The sequence below is a fragment of the Amblyomma americanum genome, chromosome 5, assembly GCF_052857255.1.
Source record: "Amblyomma americanum isolate KBUSLIRL-KWMA chromosome 5, ASM5285725v1, whole genome shotgun sequence".
Lineage (NCBI taxonomy): Eukaryota > Metazoa > Arthropoda > Arachnida > Ixodida > Ixodidae > Amblyomma > Amblyomma americanum.
This window is the reverse complement of record NC_135501.1, coordinates 124,074,799-124,095,904: the sequence shown is the minus strand read 5'-3', so window position 1 is coordinate 124,095,904 and position 21,106 is coordinate 124,074,799.

Here is a 21,106-nt window from a genome sequence, read left to right as displayed (position 1 = left end):
CTTTGCCCACCACACTACGGCACCGATTTTCATGCAGCAATTACAGCGAAAATCGAAAGATACGACTGTTGTGAACTTCTCACAGTGTGAGTGAACACCTTCGACATCAACACCGCCAACATGCTGTGATTTGACAGTGGAATTTCGGAGAAGTATTTTTGTGCTGCAGCAAGTTCTTGGAAACCTCTTTAAGCTGAAATCGAACTTCGCTCCAGGAAACAAAGCTTAGAATTTGGGAATTCAGTACCATTACTAACTATAATTTTTCGTGCTTTACTCTACAGTCACATGATCTGACAGACTCAGGGCTGATAATGAAAATGATAACTGTGGCCCTACGGTTCCCGTTGGACCAGCGACTATCCGCAGGGCCCGAGCAGCGCTCCTTGTTAGCGCGCAATACTGGGTGTTTAAACTAATACTTTACACAATTTTTTAAAAATAGGCTTTTTCAGTTAGAAGAGCGCTTTTTTCGTCTTAGCATTGTCAGCGGTGTAGTTCATCGCGGCGACGTTCTCGAGGTGAGCGGCTCCACGCCTTTCTTGTTCATCCCGTGTGCCTCCAGACTGCAGAAACTACGTCTTCCCCGGTAACCTTCATCTTATGGACTGGCGCTCTAAGACAGAAATTCATAACTGTCTCCACATAGAATAGCGTCAGCCCGTAGTACGGTTAGAGGCATCAACCACGCCCTCAGACCGTGCATTTTGCTCTCTCTCACCCTCACCTCATCGTGTCTTCCCTCCTCCGCCCTCACCTCACCATGTCTTTCCTCTTTCACTCTCGTGTTCACGTTGCCCATCTCTGGTTGTGAGAGACAGCCACTTAAAATCCAGCTCGTCGGACAGTTTTTGTAACAAAAGGCGTATCCCAAAAGAAAGAAGTGAACCAATAAAAAGAGAAAAACTGATTGGCACACGAGCTGTTCATGAGTGTCACAACAGTACTGAAACACTGCACGCGCAACATGCAGATTAGATTGTACTGACTGTCCTCTCAAGCCACGCGTTTGATGAGGTTCAATCAAAGTAGAGGTAGCACGCTGGATTCAATTTATTTATTTATTTATTTGCTGATAATTTACAGGCCTATGGACAGGCATTGTGCAAGGGGGGTCAAATAGAGAACTTTTGCAATATAGGTTAGAAATAAAAAAACATAGTAAAAGTTCGAAAACACAAAAAATCAATAGAATTCAGATAAGTTATCAAAGTCCAGAAAAAGATATAGAAGTAAAAACTACTATGCTTCATGTAACAAAAACTGGTGATCTGCTCAAAGAGTTATACAAAAGCAAAGGAAAGTAAATCGGGCATACATGAGGAAAGCTGCGCATCAGCAGCACCAAAGAGGAAATAGTCTAAAGCAGCTGAGAACGAAGTTATATGAATCGTGAGTATATCAATGATGTGCTAACCCCCGAATGCAGAAATGTAACTTGGCTCGCGCTTCGACTCAACTTCGGTAAGTCGAGTCGAAGCACCAAGGCGGCTTCAGAACGGCCAAGTTGGGTTTCGTGTTTCATAGATGCTCAACCTGACTTGCTTCGTCAAGTTAAGCGCGTGCTTGAAAGCGAGGGCGCATTGCTCGTCTGGGGATGAGAGTATTGAACAATCTATTATAATAATGCCCATTTTGCTCCTATAAAACAACGCATCTCGTTCAGCAGTCATAAACAGGCACTAGGTGTGAGTGACCTGCATAAAATTGCTAACAATAAAAACTACATTTCAGTGCTACCCGCTGCTTCCACTTGATTGACGTTTTTGGCTGGCAACGTGCTCCACATTGAGTCAATCCTAGTTCAGCCATAGCCAGTTTTTCCCATGCTTTTCCTGCTCCCAGCGGAGACCAGCGCCTCAGTTCACGTTCGAGGAAAAGGAATTGTTATTGTGTTTTGTTAACGCACGTCGGCATGTATTAGAGTGCAAAAAAACCGATGTGTCGTCGCTGGCAAAAAAAACGCCGCTTGGAAGGGAATTACCGGGCTGTTTAACAGCAATCATGGGGTGACCCGACGTGACCCCAATCAGGTCAAGAAATGCTGGGCCAACCTAAACAAAAGTCGAAGGAAGAGGACGCGAGGAAAAAGAGAGATCGCCAAAAGACAGGTGAGCGCGGCTTGCAGGCCGTTTACAAATGTTTGTTCCTGCATGCTTTTTATGCCATGGATAAGGGCACGATTATTCTACTTCGGTCGGCGTAAGCAACGTGTACTGGAATGCATAGTTTTTAGGAACAGTGTGATAACACGTAAATGGGCACGTAATACGTTTCGGTGCAGTGTACTCTGCTTTATTTACAAACGCAGATGAATACAGCCTGCGTTAATCGTGTAAATAATGCCCAAGCAGTATCCTGTACAGCCTCCGTAATTTTTAAAAGCTACAGAGAATGTTTGCTACATTCAAGTCAGTACGAAGGCATGCGATTTCTGCTGCATAGAAGACTATGATGAGCGGGCAGTGCAGTGGGACGGAGGGCTCGCGCCTGGCCAGCAGCGAACTGACAATGGACGATTTTGCTCGGAGTTGGTATCATTCGCATACTATCGCGCCGCGAAGCCAAATTGGGTGCACCGTAGACCAGACTGTGTCTACACTGGCGACCTTCATGTTCATGAGGAAACTTGCGGCGCTATTGACAGTTGCTTGGTACTATTGAATATCCGGAAGGCTGTACATACAGCTACCTACCTTTACTCATTCCTGGCGCTGCTGGGACGGGTGGCACAAAAACGTAGCGAAAACAACACACAGTTGCATGCATTGGTGTGCCTTTGGTTGCTTTTGTGTGGCACTTCATGAACAAAATATTTTAATGGCGCATTGTCTATAAATTAAGAGTAGCTTCACTGTGTGCGGTGTCTTTTTTCTTTTCAGGAGGAGGGTCAGCTCAATGCACTGTGAGCGCTCAAAGTGAGCAAGTCATTGCTGTTGCCAGCCACATAATGACCAGGGTAGGCAACCAGACTGACTCTGATGGAGGCATCGACCTGCCACCAGTGGCAAGTTTGCCTGTTATAAGATTGTTGCAGCCAATTGTGGATGGAGCAGGCAATGAAGAATTCCATTATGCAGGTAAAGAAAGCACTTTGCATGTTGTAGAAAAACAGCACTCCTCTCTTTATATTCCTTTGATGACAACGGCAGCGTGTACTGTCAATTGACGCTGTTTCAATGTTTTTTATTGCCTTGAACCTGCTATGAGGACTGTGCAGTTCATCTACAACAAATTATAAAAGCTCATTTAATACAACACTGTGGAAAGCTGCTCTACATGTGGTTGGCTGAATGTTTGTGCAGATAAAGGCTGCATTGGTTGACAGTGCGAAAGGATGACCTGCTCCAAGCTGCATGTTGTTGGACAGCACTCTGAAGGCATTTTGTCTTGACGGCTTATATTCATGTGAGTGGTATGCTGTGTTCCTGTAGCGGAAGGCGAGGAGTTGGTTAACCGTCGGACACCGAGGGAGCAAGCATTCAGTGCTCCAACCTGAACTTCATTCATTATGACATTCTCTCCTGATGATGTTTTTGAGTCTTGTTTGCCATTCCTGCCTCACTTTAAACGAATGCCAACTTTAATGCAGTTTCATTATGCATACACTCCTTCACATAAAGTTTCATATTTCTGTGTACTTGTACATGATGGTGCTCCAGGGATAAGGTAACAACATTCTTATTGTGAATAATGGTGCAGCTTGCCTATGTGTAATGCTCAAAGCCTTTTCGAATTTGGCTGCTAGTTTCAAGGAAATTGTTAGTTTTGCAATGCAGAGGTTTCACTCGAAGCGCATGTTTTCTGTAGCCCTCAGGCTCAGGCTGCAGTATTTGTCACCTTTCTTGTATGCCTCACCTTGGCATTTGTGTCGCATATATGCTGCGAAGCAAGCAGGCAGGCATTACAAGGAAACCTTTGCAAAAAAATGAAAGTGGATTAGCTCAGCTACTCCAGGATATACAAAGTGAAAGCTGTCGGCGTTCATTGGCATTGACAAAGTTCTAGACGCTGATGATTTTGAAGAAAGGAAGGGCGTATAACTGGCTCCCTGGGCCAGAGGACACGCATGAGTACAAACTAGCAAATATACTAAATTTGAAAAGATAACCATTGAATGAGCAAAAAAGCTGCAGGTGCAGAGTTAGAGGATAACCACATGTGTAAAACTCGGGGCCTGCGTGACTATCACTACTGTATCAGCAAAAAAATATAAAGTGAGGTCATCACGCATAATTCAGAGTGAAAGGTGAGGAATATGGCAGAACAAAACAGAATGACTAAACTGGGGCCCCCAGAAACAACGGCAGCTATTTGGCGCCGAGAAGGGCAAGTGGTGCCTTATATAAGAACATTATAAAGCTTTCGTTATAATGTCTCTTCACCAATTGACCCAATAATCTGTGCTGTTGAGGCAGACAGCTAATGTGTTGTAAGCTTAGATTTGTCCAACTAATTTTTACCTTTTCTTTATTACAGAAGACGACTGGAAACCTCCGCTCGTGGATGAGCCGCAGTCACCAGCGGCTGCTGTTGTTAAGAGTGGGGCAACTCCAGAAGCAATTGAGCAGGAGAGCAATCTCTTTCTTCCTGCTGTGCAACCTGCTGATGCTTCCAGCACAGCTGCAGCAGGCTGCAGCAGTGCTACAGTTGCTTCTGGAGCTGCCGCTGGCCCCACTACTGCTGAAGCAGTGGCCACCGGTGACGCTGGCAGGGCTCCAAGAGGGCGGATGGCCCTTTTAGAAAGGTCTCTAGAAGATGAGAACGACTATAGAGCGGCCTTACTGCGCGAAGAGCATGGACTGCGTCTGCAGCTGATGCGAGAGGACCACAACAGTATTCTGCAAGAGCGGCAGGAGAAAAACTCCTTGATATCCAGAAAAAAAAATTGGAATTGGAAATCTTAGAAATTGAAAAACAAATCAAACTTGAACAGCTTCGTAGGCTGCGAGAGGCACCAGAATAAACGGTGCCTATGACTGAATGAAACTGGAATGCTGTGTGAATGCTTACACAAATATTATGTGGCAAATCAACATAACTACACTTCATTTGCACATGTACCGTTTTAAGCACATGACTCGGTGGGAACAGACATACAGCCCCGTCACCACCTTGCATGCAAGTCTGACAAGCTATCGCATAGCAGGAGGCAGGTAGGATGGTTGCGTGGTACTTATGCTGCTATGGCTAAATGGATCTTTGGATGCAAACAGCGATTTATTCATAGAAATACGCATTGCTGTATGCTACAAATATGGCTGCTCCAGGAAGGAAAAACCTCCCCTGGCATTGCTTGCAAAACCAACCAGTAGAGAAAATTGCAGGCCACATTGTTAAAGTTTCCATGTATAAAAAGTCAACAATATTGGCTCACGCAAGTCAACACCACATAAATGCTCAAAGGCCAACACCGCTCTCTACTCCGTCCATTATCTTTGCTGTCTCATCTAACCTAAACTCTCGCAGCTAGTGCCTCCTACTCAAGAACCGAAACCCTTAAAGAATGCGATTCCTCCTATGCTGTCTACAAGGTGGGCCCATAGCTTGAGTCAATACAATGCCACAGCCTCCCGCTTTGCTGAAGTAATCTCTTGCTTCAAAAATATGGCCACCACAATCCTGTGACAAGCCGCACTAGGCATGACAAAAAAAGACTATAAAGAAGCATGCATCAAAAAAAACACTTGCTGATGGCACCCACGTTCTGCTATTTCGAACCCCGCCAAACCATGTAACAATTTCAAAACATGCCAGTTCTCGATGAGTGGAATCAGCACAGTTCCAAGAAGGCCGGCTCAAATGCAAAGCCAGATTTAAGCTTTGACAGCCAACCAGTAACTGCGTGTACAAATCAAAAGAACCGCTAGTCCAAGTATTTGCATGTAAAAGATTTCACTACAACATTTGCGAGCTAGAAGTAGCTACCTAGTCACATCACAAACCATTCATTGAACCCACAAAACAAAAAGTTGCAAACACTACTGGGGTCATAAATTATCTTTCAGTGGTCCACCATGACTGCGGCAGCAAGGCGTTCCCAAACATCAGTAGTGCCCGCACACAATGATCTCGACTAACTGTTGGTGTTGGCTCATGACGACTCACTTTATGATCTAGGGTTTGTATTCAGCCATGCAAAGGAAGGCACCTAACAAACACCAGGTGCATTTGGCTCGAGGACAATGAATATTGAGTGCAACTGCTCGCAGACAGATTGTGTAGCCTTAGCAACCGTTACAGGAGTTCTATGTACGACCATGACCTTTACACTTGGAAATTAAAAATGCTCACAGGTCACACATTGTAGGTTGGTATGTTTCACCCTGACACAACAATGCCTGGATTCCTCTCCGCACATATGCTGCTTATTTCTCTTCTTTCTCTGCGCCAGTTACTGCCCGTTATGCAACTTTGTTGTAAGAGATTGAGCTGGACGAGGCATGTGGATCATGTCAGGAAGACCACTTCAGACCTAAAGAATCGACCTTTTGCACCATACTATGAAAACAACCAACTCCCACTTTGAACAGAGACGGGAGAGAGCGACAATGCACAACAAACCACTCGAGCATCGTTCCTTGAAAAGAAGGCTCCAGTGTGACAGCTGAAGGTTCGACCGTTCTACACCATCTTGAAAGCAAACCAAATGAAAAGAATACACTCATGTTTTTTTTACCTCAATACAGCCAAAAAAAGTGAGAAATTTAATAACTGATTCATAACACACCTCTGTTGGCAAGCCAGAAAACAAAACTTCGCAGTGATCTGGAATTTCATCATTGTAGGCAATTGGGAACGTCTCGTTTTGTTGTAAAAGGGATATTTGAAATTAATGATTGTGCAATGGGTTTTCCGGGCAGAAAGTACAAAGCGCAGAACAGCGTTCACAGACAGTCAACGGTTCCAGCAGCACCAACCCGAAGCACGCGCTTGCCGAGAGCAGTCCCGCTGCCACATGGGCACTTCTTTGTCATTACAATTGTGACATAAAAACAAATTTATACTCAACACATGGAAGACATGCAAGAGCCCAAGCTTGATGTGCAAGCCGGGTGAAAGTAGGAAAGACGCAGTAGCAGAACTACTTGCTGTGAGGAACCTGAATTCCATGCCGCTACCAAAGCAGCCACACAAATGTTTGCTCTGTGGAAAGGTGCACAAGCCCTGCGACTGCTCCACCTAAGGCCTAACTGTTGTACTTTACCAAATCTGGTAATTTTTCACATGCTTGTAAGCAAAGCCGCCAAGGCAGCAGCTCTTAAACAAATGAACTGAGCGCCATTAAGACCCTCAGCAGCAGGGTCAACAAGAGCTTTTCTGGTATTCGCCTCCTGCAAGATCAATACAGCGTTCTTGAAAAATAGCATTTGAAATAGAACACTATAGCAAGAAATGCAGAACCTAGAAGTGGAAGAGTAGCAGTTTGTTAATGCAACAAGCTCGCAACTTAAAAGCTTCCGAAGCTGAGAAAAAATTCTAGGGTAAAGGGGTGTATTCGCAGTGAAGGTCTGCGGTCGTAGATCAGAGAGCGTCATGATGAGCACACTCTCAGGAGTCACTCAGGATCCCCAGCTGCACTTCGTCGACCTCTTCGTCCCGCCGCTTGAACTGCTGCTAGTCGTTCCCATTGCTCTAACATTTCTTTAGTTCCTGCACAAAAGGTGGGATACGGGTAGCATGAGCAAGTGCGCATTATAAACATGCTTTATTCAAAATGCATGGGACAGTGTTGAGGACTGTGCATTTCTTACCTATGTGAAGCTTTTCTGGATGAGCACCCGTCGTGCCTGCATTCCCGGCAAGCTGTCGCTGACAGCATCAACAGGTGGCAGGTGCTCTGGCCGCCTCCCTGCTGTCGTGCTGGTGCGAGCCGGTGGAGCGTCCTGGATGGGAGCGCTTTCAATAGGAGGCTGTGGCTCCTTCATCAAACATGCAAAGTTCTGCAGGGCTGCACACGCTGTGATGATCACTGGAGCTTGTTTCGGCTTGTGCTGGAGCCCCATATCCAGACAAGGGAAGAGGCGCCTCCAGACACCGTATGTCCTTTCGACCACATTCCGTGTCTTTATGTGGGCTTTTTGGTACCTGCACGTATAAAGGAATACTGCGTTGATTTAATGCCACAGCTCGAAAGTGTGGTCAAGCTTTGTCAACTTTGTCATGCACTGTCATTGGAAACATTAACTAACCTTCCTTGCGGTGAATTTGCACAGTGATTGCGTGGTAATATAGCGCCTAGAATGTAGTGCTACTCTTCAAGGAGCATGGAGAACGAAGCTACACTCTTCATGGAGTACAAAGCTACATTATAAAGCAGTACTAAAACAAAATGCTGGGCCTCGATCGCATATTCCGAAGAGACACATTTCGCTATGTGGGAAGCCGTAGTGAAAGGCTCCGGAAATGTCTACCACCTGGCGTTCTTCAGCGTGCAACAACGTCGCACAGTACACAGGCCTCCAGCATTTCGCCTCCATCGAAATGTGAACGCCGCGGCCGGGATCGAACCCGCGTCTTTCGGGCAAGTAATCTTGTCACTGTACGTTCGTAGCACCGCGGGGAAATAAATAAAATGACAGCACGTACCCGACGCGAACGAATACGAATGAGCTGAACAGTGGTAACTGTTCAGAGAATTTCAATTTTCATTGCTCACCTGCACATTGATGGAGAAATAGCCTTTTCGGTTTCGGTAGACTTCCGCATCTGCACCACCCGGGCTGTTGATGCGGACATGCGTGCACTCTATGCAGCCGGTCATACCAGGGAATTCACCGATCTCATAAAAGTCCCGCATCAGCTTTTCAAACTGCGAGACGGCTGGAAACTGCACCAGCATTGGGCGCAGGTGCTTGGCAATCAGCAAGGTGACCTTGCCAACTGCGCGGCACACCGTGGGCTGCGAAATCCGCACCAGATCTCCGGTGACGGTTTGGAAAGTACCGGCCCCATAAAACCTCAAAGCCAGGAGTAGCTGCAGCATCGGAGGAACAGGCTGTCCCCTGTTGTCGGGACTTTCACGCAGGGGCAACACGGTGAGCAGCTCCCGCACGGCGTTCTTGGAGAACCTATAGCGGGCGAGGAACTGCTCGTCGTCGTAGGGCTCCATGGGGTTCCCCCGATCTCGTAACGCTGGCCGTGGAATCTTCGGCAACGAATGGGCCTCAGAAAATACTACGTCCATGGCGTGGCAAGCGAACTCGAACGCAGCTACCCTCCGCGCGACGTCCGATCGGTAGGTGGCCATGTTGGAAAATACAACGAAGTCCGCTTCAAGCAAGCTCCACAGCCGACTTGAAGTTGGACCGAACTAGGATGGAGCCAAGCGGGTTGCAAGTCGCACTTCAAGCCGAGGTTGGTTTATGAAACACGATGGAGCTCACTTGAGACCGATGGAAGTTAAGTTCGAGCCAAGTTACATTTCTGCATTCGGGGGTAAGCGTTATCAATGAAGTGCTTGATGCGATTTTTGAGCACTTCCGCGAAAAACTTAGAGCAACCATTCGAAAGCTTTATAGGCCTGTAGCCAATGAAAAATTTAAATTGAAATTGGTCCTTCGGGAAAGGAAATGGCGCAGTATCTGTCTCACATATCGGCGGACACCTGACCCGCGCTGTAAGGAAATGGATGAAGGTAGAAGTAAAGGAAGAAACGGAGAAAGAGGTGCCGTAATGGAGGAATCCGGAATAATTTCGGCCACCTGCGTATCCTTAACGTGGACTGACATCGCACAGCGCATGACTGCCTTAGCGTTTCGCATACACCGAAACCTACAAATCGTTCTTTATTACTATACAAGATTTACTAAACAAGTTTTTCCTCAAAATCACTAATTTTTCGGTAATACTCGGATAGAAAAGTAGTCGCACTCAGCTGTTTATCTTAGCACGACAGAAGGTGGCATGGTATTCGCCTTCTATGCTAATAGCTCTAGAGATTTAGTAGAACAGGCAACGCGCAAAGCATGGGTGGCAGCACTGTCCGGCTATGACCTCGAGGAACAACGAGCCCCCTCAAGAGAGCAACGACGGCGGCCTTTGTGAACGGAATACTGCACTGAGCACCCAACACCATTCCTTGGTTACGCCTTCACTCTTTGATGAGCTGTTTTCATCGAAACAAAAAGTGAAAAAAGAAACATGAACTAATCACCCGCACAACCTGGACACATTTCTTATAGTGTAAAAAGTTTGTACATATTACTTCTCTCCTATCCTCTCTTCTTGACCCCTCAACTCTCTCTTTTCATTTCTCCATTCTGCCTGCTATCCTTTATTTCCGCTGCGCCAGCTCAGGTTCTTCAGTATCGGTGGCAGATGCCGGGGCTAGCAAAATTTTTTCCTTCCTTTTTACTATTATTTTAATAAACAACCACTATTACCACCTTTTCATCGTCATGAGCAACAGCACAGTGCGTTAAGCCCTCCACTACTGCACCTCTTTCTTACTTTCTTGTCATAGTCCCTCCTTTATCGCTTTTCATACGGTGCGGTTTCGGTGTCCGCCGATATTCAAGACAGATACGGAGCCATTTCTTACCTCCAAAAACATATTTTCAATCGAAACTTGGCCGAAACGGACGGGGTGGTTTTGGTGCATTCCGTGCCATCGTTTGCACCCGGCTCCACTTGTTCCTGGCTTAGATTCTAGGGAATTATAGATGTCCATTTGTCACTGGTAACAAAAATTTGGTCAAAAGGCAGAATATCTAAAGACCGGGGCACCCGAATTTACAATGTGGTGATAAAAGCAGTTAACAATAGCCGATAATTTACCGCGGTTCTATCTTCATGCTGCGTTTTTATGGAGGAAAAACGCTAAGGAGCCCGTGTGCTGCGCGATGTCAGTGCACGTTAAAGATCCCCAGGTGGTCCAAATTTTTCCGGGCCCTCTACTACGGCGCCTTTTCCTTCGTTTCTTCTTTCACTCCCTCCTTGATTCCTTCCGTTAGGGCGCGGTCAGGTGTCCAACAATATATGAGACAGATACTGCGCGATTTCCTTTCCCCAAAAACAAATTATATAAACGCATAAATTTTGTCTTACAACTTTTCAACCCACCCAGCGAGAAGCCAAAACGTCGTGGCTTCAATCACGTCCATCTAAACACGTACTCGTCTACTGGATAGCTATAGGCCATCACACAAAGAAAAACACGGCGTTCTGTAGACATCACGGCCGAGCCCCCTATCCACTGAGTCACCGCGGGGGATCCGGAGGAGGAAAAGGAAAGACAGGGAGGTTAACCAGAAGAAAAAACCGGTTTGCTACCATGGGCAGGAGGAACGGGATGAGAGAATAAAAGATGGAGAAAAGAGAGTAGCAGGAAAATGAAGTCAGTATACAAAGTAAGCAAGCGCACGCAGGGCCCTATGAGAGTGACAAAAATATATCAGATGTCTTGACAAGATGTGCGTGACATCTTGTAGAATGCTTGCAAGACATTTCTAAATATTTTAGTAAATCTTGTAGCCGTCCTCAAGCCTAGCTAATGGTTCTACTTTTTTAACTCTAACAGACATTTTAAGGCATTTTGAAGTCTCTCCATCTACAATAGACTTTGATACCTCTGGCATGTGCTAAAAACTTTTGATTGATTCGCCGCAATTTTGAAGAAATTTGTGTCTGAAATGGAAGGTGCAGTTGTGTGCACTAGTGCCATTATGTACCACCATTCTGGAAACTCCAGACACCTGACGGGCTAGCCAACGCTGGCACTTTACGCACGTGGACGGCGAAGGAAAATGAATATCAACGCTTGCAACGTCGGCCTCGGGAGTGATGTTGCAAGAGCAACCACACGGCATCATGCATGCTGTTATGTACTTACGTTAGCCGTAGAACTACGCGATACAAGGAACGGTAATATTCCCATAAACTTGAGATGTTAACTGTTCCGTGAACAAATCAGATGCCTAGACCACACCTGTACGCAAAGGAGTTCCTTGTTGTTACAGACTGTAAATCTTTGAGGACTGCCCAGTCAAGGAACGATCTGGTGCCACGTGTTGACAGACTTCATCTGAAGTTTCAAGAATATGTGTTTGATGCAGTCCACAGGCCGGCAGGTAAAACGAGCCATGTCGACGACCTCAGCAGGGTTCCTGAGTCCAAAGCCAAAGAGGTTGATGTTGCAAACGGCATTATTGTCTTTTTGATAGAGCTTGCCAACAACGACTGGTTGACGCTAGCAGAGAAGACAGACTTTGCCGTCAATCATAGCCTCCCTTAATGGGTCGTCGAAGACGATGGAAGCGGAACGAATCACAAAAGATTGTGTCCTGGTTGAAAGCAGTCTTTTGAGAAGAACATGCAACAACGGTGAGAGCACCTGCAATCGGTGGTGCCACGAGCGGCACGTTGGCAGGTCTTCAGACGATGCCAAGACAATGTAGGTTACTTCACAGTTGGCAGAACCATAACCTTGCTTGAAAGCAAGTATTTGTTGCCAAGAGTGCGGCGCTAAATGAAGCGACACATCTGATGCTGCTCAGTGTGTTTCAATCCAACGTGTGCATCTGGAAAAGTCTGGCATGCTGAGCTGCATCAAAAAAGCAGCCGCGTTGCTCGACAACACTCATATGGAACCCATGGACCCATTTATTCGCCGCAAGGGTTAAAATGCACACATCATAGTGGCAGTGAACGGTTTCTCTGAGATTGTGTTCATTCGGGCGGTGAAAAGCACCGCGTAGGGCGACGCAGAAAGTTTTATCAGAGACCTCGTTGCAATCTTCGGGGCCCACGATGATTGATTGCCGATAAAGACACCACCTACATAGCCGACAGTCAAATCACTACCGCAAAATGCCCAATATATTCTACCTGATAAACTAACTTGGACGCCCCGTGCTAGCGAAGAACTCGAGAACTACAACAGAATGATTACACCCGCCATCGTCTGCCTATTCGAACGAAACGATGGGAAGGACTGGGACGAAACTCTCACGCAAGTGCAATGGGGAATCAGCAACACTAAAACCCTCTACCGAAGTGGTGGCCAAGTGGTTGAGCCTCCGCCTCGCATGCGGGAGGTGCTGGGTTCGATCCCCAATGCACTCTGGGCACCCACCGGGTACTCACCGGGTACCCACCGGTAATACAATGGATACAAGATTTCCCTTGGTCTGATGCTCGCCTTATGTAAGTTGAAATACTTTGGAAATAGGTCTTTGACCCCACCTTTGGAAGTCGAAAATTCTTTGCGCAATGGCGCTCTTTGGCCATAGATGCGCTCTCGTCAGAAAAATCCATAATCATCAACACTAATCCTAACTACGAAAGCGACTCCATTCATTCCGCTTTTCAACTTTTGCCCACAGAACCAGAAAGGGGGCACAGTTTACCACGCTATGGAGCGGGAGCTTGACGCCGGCGTGCTTACACTAAGGGAAAAGGCCATCAAAAACGTACGCTACGATCAAGCAAACCAGAGAAGAAACTTCAATAAGCGTACAAAGCCAGTGCTGAGCTACCAGCCAAGCGACATGATGTGGCTCGAGAGGTAGCCAGCTGCTGCAATGGGGTGGTTGTGCAAGCTCTGCCAAAAGTGCAGAGGTCCATATGTCGTCGTGTAAACGCTTCCCAGCGACAGATACAAAGCGCAAGTCTTCCCGTAAGTGGAGATTGGAGAAAGTGAGCATGTGCAGGCGTCTGAGATGGTAGGAGTCCTCCAGTGAAAGCTGCATACGTGGCGGGGCGTAGAGACGACAATCTCTTCGGAGGTTCTCAATACTGGTGCAAAATTTGTTGAGAAAGGGTAGAGGGTAGATTCGGTGTGGCCTGCTTGGTATGTATATTCTCGAGCAAGGGCGTCGACACTAGTATTGCCATCGGCACCTGCATGCCCTAGCACTGGGTGATGACGTGCCACGGAAGCAAGTTTTCATCGGTGAAGATTTTCCACACAGAAGAGCTAGCTGCAAAGTGCCACCTTCCAGGCAGTGTGGGAAGAAAGAAATTTCTCTCCTTGCTTGTATGGTATGTGTGGGAGGGAGAAGGAGGAATTTATTAAAACAGGTCTGCCTGGTTGTCGGCCTGGAGGTATGCGTGGGTGCGCATGACAGCTGAAAATGAGGTTCTTTTGGTATCGCCTTCGCACAGCTGTTATTACGTATCCTGCAAAATTTGTTCCGCTGCTTTGTCGCCACTTCGTCTTTTATTTTCACTTTTATGACAGCTGCTCCGCAGGAATGTTATACTAAGAAGCATGCATCCGTCATTTCCATTTCTTCATTATTCATTGCAGAGCATGCGAGCAACGCGTAACACTCGTCTGACACATTTCGCGATAGGGGTTTCTCCTTCGAGCCTGCATTTCTTTTTTCCGCTATTTGCTCTGAACATTCGTATTATATTGTCAGATGATCACAAACAACTGTCGTAATGCGCATTGCACGTGGTGCAGCAGTGATTAGCTGAAACGATTATGAAGCTTTTGTTAATGAATCGCAATATCACATCTTTAAAGAACCGGAGAGAACCACACAGTTTATAAGAATGCATTAGGTTCAAAAGCAATGCTCTAAAATAATTTACAATTACGCGTTGATAGCCTGTTGTAATCGCTGGAAGGAACGTCAGCCCTTTCTTTCTGCGTTGCTTCTCTATTAAGCGACCCAATAAGAGCAAGGGAACTGTACGAGACAACAACTTTGAGCAAACAACTAACAACAACGAATTCTGCCAATTTTTTTTGTCATCGCGCTAGGACAGGTGATGACAAATACTCCTTTGAGATTTGTCTCATTAGCAATATTTTTTCATTATGCAGCACAGAATGCGAACCACTGTAAATATATGAATTTCTGACGAACTAAGAGAAGCCTTTACAATACCGAAGACGCACTAGCGCAGACGTATACTACGTTACCAAATGCCACATGCCCACGCCAGTGGCCCCAGGCACTGCGCGCGCGCAGGCGGCTTCCGACAAACGGTATTAATCTACGCTAGTGAGTATCCAGTATGCTAAAATCTTTTACTGTCAGGGTACCCAACGCATGATTCTACGTGCTTCGTCCAGATGCCTACGCATTCCTTGGTTTAGAACACACAAAATTGAAGCGGAAAATTTATTGGAATCATCAGAAATATGTCTTGACAACCATTATTTCAGGTCTTCTTCCTTCTTTGGTCTGGTATGAACATAGATGACTGCCTTCATGGGTGACTTAAAAAACAGCTTTATTAGGCCCTTTTAGTTTACCGCAATTTTGAGATGAAGCATTGCAGGCACACACTGACTATAAATATTGGGCCAAAAGCTGCGGACGTGATGTACTCAACATATTCTTCTATCGAGAAAAGTTTTCTTCTTTCTTTCTCGGCCTCTGGGTAGCTCTGCCTCTGAACTTTCTTCTGGTTCATTCGTTTTTAGATTTGTGGTCGGCTTCACAGTGAGACAGCCTCTTCGTAGGAGGTCAGTGTTGCAACAGGAAAAGACTACAGCGATGGCACACCGGTGCTTCAGAAGAGAAACCGCGTGGGAAGCGAATAGTAAGCTAACTTTCTGCGCGAGCCAATTCCAGGTACGTTTCTAGAGGTGCCTAATGCACGCCAAGTGACATTGCCTGTCCAAGGTCTCGTGATTAACCAGCGTGTATCAACAGTTAATGTTTACCAACATCCCTCTTGCAACTACAGTCCAAAAACGAGACAGCCTAGAAACTGCCCCGCATAATCCAGCTGCTTGCATCCGTGGTTTACGTATAGCAGACGAAGACTTGGAGGATGGAGGTACGCACGAGTTCTTCCCCATGTCCATGTCGCGTCTGCGCTGCGCAGCCATGTTTACAATCAAAGAAGCTCTCAAGCTGATTTATTCAACTTGCAAGCCACTCTTTAACGCTTTGTCCACAAAAGGCGGCAAGGGCAGTCTTCTGGCTGTTGGTCCTCGCAAGCTGTGATACTATGCCATCCACACTTTAACAGTTTCGGAACTTCGTTTGAGCTGCCAGTGAGGAAGTTCATGAACTTGTAGAAGTGTCGTGGCACGTTTTATGATAAAAAGCTGACCAGAAAGAAGCCAGCTGCAGCTCTGTTTTCGTTTGGCTATCTATTCAGAAGGTCAGGCAAGCAGAGAAACTGGCAGAATTTTTTTGCTCCTTACGTTTTCCGCTGCAGAAAAAGAAGGAGAATGTTGCGGTTTTCTACCCTCCCGGGCAAATCAGGGGCTGTGCGTTGTGCTGTGGACTACGCCTCCGAGGGTCCGACCCAGGCCGCGGCGATATTTCGTAGGAGCTGAACTTAGAAAGAAAAAAATCGTAGTCCTAGATTTACATACACGTTAAACAACTTCACCCGCCGCGGTGGCTCAGTGGTTAGGGCGCTCGACTACTGATCCGGAGTTCCCAGGTTCGAACCCGACCACGGCGGCTGCGTTTTTATGGAGGAAGAACGCTAAGGCGCCCGTGTGCTGTGCGATGTCAGTGCGCGTTAAAGATCCCCAGGTGGTCCAAATTTTTCCGGAGCCCTCCACTACGGCACCTCTTTATTCCTTTCTTCTTTCACTCCCTCCTCTATCTCTTCACTTACGCGCGGTTCAGGTGTCCGACGATATGAGACAGATGATGCGCAATTTCCTTTCCCCAAAAAACAATTATTATTATTAATATTTTCGACCCCTGTCGCAAATTAACACGTGACTTCACAATTGAAAAAAAATCTCGTAAGTAGTGTATGGCGCTCTAAAGAAACCTTTTAGCTTGTTAACTTTTTGTTTTTCACTGTGCACATTCATCACCAGACTAATATATTTCGCAATCCGCCTTGATGGATACCTGCTTTTCTGCATAAGGGATAAATAAATGAAGGTACAGAGCGATAACGTTAACCTGCCGCATCTTACCTTTAACCTGCGGCATGCATGACATCGCTGGGAATTTTGCCGCGAGCGGCTACTACCTGGCTTTAATAAAAAATAAAGACATTTGGAGTAAATAGTTGACCGCAAAAGTTTCTCGCCTACACACTGTGTCACCATTTAACCATGAGAGAGCACCTCAATACAATGTTCACTGCAGAACGCAATATTTGTGGGCGGCAGTCAAACCGGTTACGTTGTACCTGTTAACGAAATGCGCTACATGGAGCCAACTTGTAAGAGCGAAATCATCAACGCGGACGTCAAAAAGCAAACGATGCCTAGGCATCCTTCATTGACGCGCGAAGGCTTAAAGTGTGTCGCTGTGGATACATAGCGCCCAACATCAAATCCACGGCGTAAATTAACTTGCTGTTACGGTGCATATACGTATTCTATCGAATCGCAGTGATTTTGTACTCCTCATTGCAGGGACTCAGTTCGATGTGCGGCGCAGTCTTTCACAGCAATGATTCTCACCACGACGCAGGCCGATGATATGGCTTGCAATGTTTTGGACTGGTTTGGTAAGTGCCTGTACCAGCGTCCCTACTTGCAATAACTAAATAATGTGGCTGTATTTACATCGAATCAGGGCTGTATCCAAGATGTGAGCTGAGTTGTACGCAATGGCTTCAATTGCTTTCGGCCATGTGAGGCCTTTTATTGTGACCACAAGAACAACTCACATCTTGCCTCCATCGAACGCGAATGCGACTCGTGATCAATGAATCGTAACGTTGGAGCACCCCTTGGTGGCTCACCGGACCGTTAGTGTCACTCTGACATTGACTCTAAACAGTAGGCAGCTCATCAAGGTCCTCTCGCAGATGGCCGCAAAGGCTACATTGCACTGGGGTAGAAACTGATGTGAGTGTGCTCAAGCATTGGCCGTATTTCGTAGTGTTTTGTGTAGCTTCAAACGAGGCCATACCTGAGAGATGAGAAATATTAATATAGAGGCCACTGTCCCTACACTAGAGGCTCTGCCGGGACCCTCGGTTAGTTAATGGTAAACGAAGTTACAAATAAACAGGAGGCAATGCAGGCAAGTAATTGCGTCGTGAAGACACAGTTAATAAACAATGAAAACCTTTAGATGCGGTGCAAACAAAACAACTTAATATATCATATGCCGAAAAATAAAAGGGCCGAACTAAAATAACCATCGTTATACAAGGTATTGCACAAAGTACAGAAGGAAGAAAGATACAGCGCTGTGCACGCGATTTAAATATTCCTTAATAAGACGTGCATAGAGAAGAGGACAATTGAAGCAAGAATATTAAGATTAGGTTCGTCAAAAGATATATTTACTAACAGAAAAGTTCGATAGAAATTTAAGAAAAAGTTTGTAAACTTTGTTTAGCCTTCTATTGTTGTAAAAGAACAAATGTAAAAGTTGACTTTATTACAGTCAGGGACGTGGGTGATTTTAAACTCAGTTATAGATTGTTTCATGCTGAAATGGAGTAGAAATGAAAACTCCGTTTTTTATATTTAGTGAGAACATGGGGTAGCAAAATATTTATGGACTGCAAACCTTGTTCGGTAACTATACTCCTAAAAACTATCGTCGAGAAAATGAAAACATTTGTTGTCGATTAACCTAAAATATAAGGTAGCTAGAATGCACGTACTAATGAATAATCTATGATATTATTATCAAGCAGCGAAGCTCTAGCATTCGAAATATATCAACCGCTGGAAATTGTGTGTCTAACCTGATTTTGAATGTGTTCGAATGAGCGCAAATGACAGTGGTGCTTCCCCTTGCTACGAAAATAGTAATATGTGAATAAATGTAACCTAAAATGAAAAAGCGCGGACGGAGGAAAAAGCACGAGCTTTCAATAGTGGATGGATTTAAAATTCTCTCTTTCAGGTGTTACGCGATGAAATTTGAGGTCGGCATCAAGTTGAATGCCAAGAAAAGTAACACTGCCACTTGCGTAATTGGAACTATGACCAAGTGAGAAGCAAGCGACTTGTAAGACTATGACTTGATCAAAAATAATAAAAATTTAATATATATTTGGGTTTTTCGGGAAAAGTAAATTGCGCATCATCTGTCTCATATCGTCGGACACCTGAACCAAAGTGTAAGAGGAGGGATAAATGAGGGAGTGAAAGAAGAAAGGAAGAAAGAGGTGCCGTAGTGGAGGGCTCCGGAATAGTTTCGACCATCTGGGTATCTTTAATGTGCACTGACATCGCATAGCATACGGGCGCCTTAGCGTTTTGCCTCCAAAAAATTGTGAACTTGGCTCTACGGAGTTGATAATCAGGTCGTTATTGTGGCGCCACGTCTTAAGGTTAGATAGCGCGGCATTTAATTTGGCAAACGCTTATCAGAAGAAAAAATTGCGTCATCCGCATAGTGTATACAATGAGTGTCGGCAAGTTAGTCTGGAAGATAAGCATTTTTAATTCCAAAAAGCAAATCGCCGAGTATGTATTATCTAGGGTACCATTAACGCCGCATTCAACTGGTCAAGTAAACAAATTTTCATAAAGGTTAGTTCAGGACCAGTTAAGCAGTGTGCTTCAAGTTTGGTTAACAGTATGTTGCAATTGTTTGCCTCGTAGGCTTTAGTAAAATCTAAGAATACAGAGCCAACAAATTGTCCATTGTCCGTTGATTGTTCAATATAGTCATATTGGTCTTTTTCAATTGTTCACTGCTCCTAGTGACGTAGGCCGCGAGAGATGAGGCCAAGATGATCGCTCTGGTGCCACTCACTCGCTTTAATACGCCGTACGCCCATGCTCGATTCGCGGACTCGCGCCGGTGAATGGTTGAGCACCGCGAATGGTTTCACGCACCTGCCGAGATTTTTCCGGCACTTGTTACATCTGGCTAAAGAAACTGTGCGTTGGCCGTAGCACAGATCGCCGAAACATGGTCCCTGTGACTAGATGCGACGGTGCTAGGGTGCTCATTGGCGGCATGACAGCAGACCTGTCATGTTTGTCATTGTTTTATGGCCTTCCTTCTTAGCAAACTATGACGTCACTACCAACTAATCAAATTACGGCTGAAGGTAGTAAGCTGTCGTACTTCAAAAGGACCAGCAGTCCACGTGAAATAAATGTGTTCTGGACGCAGGTGGTGACAAAGTGACTCTGCTGAACCGCGAGGAAGCAGCCCGCTTAGCGCGAGAGGGGGGCTGCACAAGTGCCACCAAGTGTGCCCCTCCGCGGTCGCCGGAGCAAATAATCCCAGGAAAGAGGCCTACGTCTGCAACTGCCCGCCGGTGAGAAGGCAGAAAACGGGGGCGCATCTAAAGACGCAGTCAAAAGGTGAGCGAACAGTACAGCCTGTTTCACAGGTAAAAAACAGCCAGTACGTTATTTTGTTAATTTAGATAAACGCAAGGAGCGGCTGGTGCCTGGCAGTGGCACAGCTCGCTCCTTTTCACATCGGACAAAAATTACTCTGCAGCTATCACCCTGTGCACAACAAACATAGTAACGTCTACAAGTTTTAAGACACAATAGAGCCTAAACTGTAACAGGTCATTAATGTCATGGCAGACAAAAAAGTAATAATACCCAATCCATTTTATACAATTAGCATTTTAAACACTGCTGCGTGGTCACATAAGAATAACTCTTGAGCAAAAATGTGCCGTAAACTTTATGCAAAACTGCTCATTTCTTTCACTGTTTTCGCAGTATTAGCTCTGATTGAGTCGATCGGCCGTGCATCCACCTGTTGTCGCTGAACGTGAAATGCAACCCTTTTTTGGCGCTTGCTTTTCAGTGGGCGTTTCTTTCAGACGTGGTGGTCACGAGTAGTAAGAGTAACTCTTTCATTATTATTCGGTACACCTCGATGCCACAGAAATGATGCCACAGCCGCTGCAAATGTAGCCACTAAGCTACCGACAAAATGGAAACACAAAGAAACGGGTCGCTAAATATATTTTTTCTTACCATAACAAAAGTTGAACACTCCAGTTTACAGCAAAACACTACTTTTATGTCGGCGATTCTAGATTTGTCGCTACCTAGTTAAAGAAACTGCATATATCTTGCTTAAATTAAGCCACGAACAGGCACCAAAAACTCAGCTCTAAGACGGCCGCTCAAATGGTGCTGTAAGTCAGAGCACGCTAGCCAATAATGTCGTCTCGAATACCCTGCGAGAGAGCACAGGCGCTGCGCTGCCGGCGGCTCTTCTTAATTAAGGACGGTGCACTTCCACCAATTTCGGCAAAAATTTTGGGAATTGGA